The sequence below is a fragment of the Salvia miltiorrhiza genome, chromosome 2 (assembly GCF_028751815.1).
Source record: "Salvia miltiorrhiza cultivar Shanhuang (shh) chromosome 2, IMPLAD_Smil_shh, whole genome shotgun sequence".
Classification (NCBI taxonomy): domain Eukaryota; kingdom Viridiplantae; phylum Streptophyta; class Magnoliopsida; order Lamiales; family Lamiaceae; genus Salvia; species Salvia miltiorrhiza.
The window spans coordinates 63667663-63670978 of record NC_080388.1 but is presented as its reverse complement, the minus strand read 5'-3'; the positions used below and the strand labels follow the sequence as shown (position 1 = coordinate 63670978).

The 3316-nt window shown below is 32.6% G+C and overlaps 1 long non-coding RNA gene across 1 annotated transcript; it reads left to right on the top strand.

The window, feature by feature from the left end:
* The first annotated feature begins 1655 nt into the window (after positions 1-1655).
* On the top strand, positions 1656-2446 carry LOC131011063 (uncharacterized). Its single transcript, XR_009096728.1, has 2 exons — positions 1656-2015; positions 2122-2446. It is a non-coding gene; the product is annotated as an uncharacterized LOC131011063 (long non-coding RNA).
* The last annotated feature ends 870 nt before the right edge of the window (positions 2447-3316 follow it).

Below are 3316 nucleotides of genomic sequence, written 5' to 3'. Positions count from 1 at the left end.
CTAAACATCTATATACATTATACACCACGAAAGAAATTCACTTTTTGCAACTACTCTACATAATTTTTGACAAACTTTTACTTAAATGCTTCTTCACATATTCAAAGCAATTTGATATCTATTCTGGTACCGAATAATATATACCATAAATAAAAATATTTAACATGGCCGAGAAAGAACATTATAGGGCATTTTATGTGGTAGATAAAATTCATAAAATCTATGATTACGTATGTGAAAGATTAGATGATCAAATAAATTTAAAATAAATAAATTCGTTAAAATAAATAAGTTTATATTATTTATCTTATTATTTGAAATGAACGCCTATTAGATATAAATATATATATTTTATTTAACCAAACAATTGAAAAGAGCTTGTCTCATAAAATGGTCAGGCCAACGCTTTTAGTTGGTGATGGCAACATTTTCTCATTGCTTCATTTGTTACTAAAAAAATAAGTGGCATTGTCGGTGTGGAGTTATTTAGTTAAAAAATCATGTGATGATAAATTTGAATCTAAAATTTTAATCTCCAATATTAATCACATTATCACGGGACGATCACAAATACACGGTACAAGTATATTATATAGCTTCGTGTTGTGATATACTCCCTAATCCCTCCGTCTCAATTTTTAATATTCATATTTTTAATATTTTTGAATGTCTCATATTTTTGTATTTATTTTTATTTTTAGTAAAAATAGGTAGGACCCTTACTTCACTTTAATTATTTTAACACTTATATAAAAGATGTGACCATTAATTCTTCCACTCACAATACACACGATCATTTTATTTAAACTTGTGTTACTCTCAATTGGATACTAAAAATTGGGACGGAGGGGGTAGAATAAAATGCAGGTGAATATTATTTAATATTCCCTCCGTCCACAAAAAGTATATATTTATTACTATTTTCGTCCGTCCACAAAGAGTGTATTCTTTTATAGAAACTCCCTTTTATATTTAAATCTTATTTATACTCAATAATAATTACAAACAATTTATCCTTTAATTTTACAATTTGGTGGCCCAATCCTTAAGTACTATTCTTCGTGAGACTCTTTTAATATTAAAATCACATTTTTTAACTATTTTATTAAAACTCGTACTCTCCACCCACCGCACGTTATTGTGGATGAAGGGAGTATTGTCTTTGAATTTGACCATGAATTACCTTATTACATTTCCAAATTCACTAACCAAATATGGGGCACTGGAAAATGGCATATGAGATTCGTTGTTCTATTGTTTTCACACCCGTGTCCCAATTTCAACTTTTTCATAGTTTTTAGTGATTTTCTTTTATCAAATTCAGTTTGTTATAATTTTAATACTCCAATGGCATATGAGATTCTTTGGGTTTTTCATAAGTATTTATTTTATAAGTTTTAAATTAAAATTAATTATTAAGATTAATTGATCGAAATTCAGGGTGTATAATTCTTTTCACATTTCAAATTTTAGTGATAAATATTAATTAATATTTATTACATAATACTCACTCCGTCCCGTTCCAATAGGCTCATTTTCCTTTTTGGGACGTCCCACTCCAATAGGCCCAGTCTAAAATCAGAAATAATTGGGGCTTTAATAAAAATCATTAGTTACTTAATTAAAAAGGATATACCTCCTTAATGAAACCCTAATCTACTCATTCTCTCATTTTCGTCTTCTGCCCTTTCCCCTCTCTCTCTCGACGAGGAAACCCTAGCCGCCGATCTCCATCATTTTTCTTCTCCATTAGCCTCCGTATCTTCACCCCTCGACCGCAACCCACCTCTGAGCGGTGGTTACGACAAAATTGAGCTTTTGAGCGGCCGAAATCCACGTTCTCCGTCTCCACCCTCCACCGCGTTCCACCGCCTCTACCCTCCACTGTCTCCACCACCTCCATCCGCCTCGTACACCAGGATCCGCAGATCTGGAATTTTCTTTCTCTGAGTTTGATTTCTAAGTTCTTGATTTGTTGCTGTCAAATGGGTAGAAGGACGAGAAACGAGAAATAGGTAGAATTTAGGGTTCTTGATTTGTTGATTTGTGTTTTTTGTTGCTGAAAGTTTCGTTCTTGATTTTTTGGAATTTTGTCTCTCATAATTTGCCGAATTGTTGAAGCTTGAAGGTAAAACATTGGAGAGGTGAGAGATGTCAGTGGTGCCTGGAGGGGCTTTCACGCCGGAGCTCAGAAAGAGCGGCGATGGCTGCCGCCGATGGAGCTTGTGAGGAAGAAGAAGAAGGGTGCGCCGATGGAGCTCTGCTTTATCAATCCCATCCCTCTCTCTCTAAACACACATATATAAATTAAAAGTTTCGATCTTTAGCTCAGTTTCTCACTTTCTTGATTGCTTCTGCTTGTTCTCTCACTTTTTTGATTTTCATAATGATATTTGGCTGCTGATGTTCGCTGAATTCAATTTGAAAATTTCAATTTCAATTTCAATTCTTTGATTTTCAGAATGATATTCAATTTTATTTTAATTCAATTAAATTAAATAAACAAGGTATAAATGAGATAAATAACCAGATATGGTTAAGGAAAAAATAAGGGAGTACTTAAAAGCTTAATTTTTTGTAGACCACACCATTTATCTATCAAAAAGTGAGTTTCTTAATCTCCGTGCCGAAAGCAATTGAGCCTATTAACCTGGGACGAAGGGAGTAAAATTCTATACATTTTTTAATAAATAATTATAAAATAATAAAATTAATTAATATTAAGCCACAATAAACTATTGGACATGGGATCATATCCGCGCGAATAGGCCTTTACACATGCCAAATTCACGAATGAGGAAGTTTTCTGTGTGAAAGTTGACCCGCATGATGCAGACTACTTGCATACTTTAACATGATGCTTATAAACATCACATCAAAATGTAAAATAGAACACATACAAGCGTCCTATTCGAGAATGTGAATTGTTCGCATAAAAGAATTTGTGTTCACAAATTATACATATATAATCAATATGTGAAGTGCTAGCTCTTTCAAATCAACCTTCACGAGCTACACATAAATCATTCAAGAAAAGGTACAAATGGCGAAGAGGGTGAGTGTTCGTCTATTATTCACGAATTCATGAGTACTTGCCTCATAAATTCGTGAACACATTTTAGAAATTAAGGAATGACATACTAGAGAATTCGAATATAAGATCATTGAGTAGGAAGGAATTGGCGAAGAGAGCAAAACCTTTGCCAACCCGATTTATATAACGAATACTTAACAAAATTAATTTAAAGCGTTCTATTTTCGAAAATAGACTAGAAATATATTTTATGGACGAACGAAAATACATAATTAGGAAGAT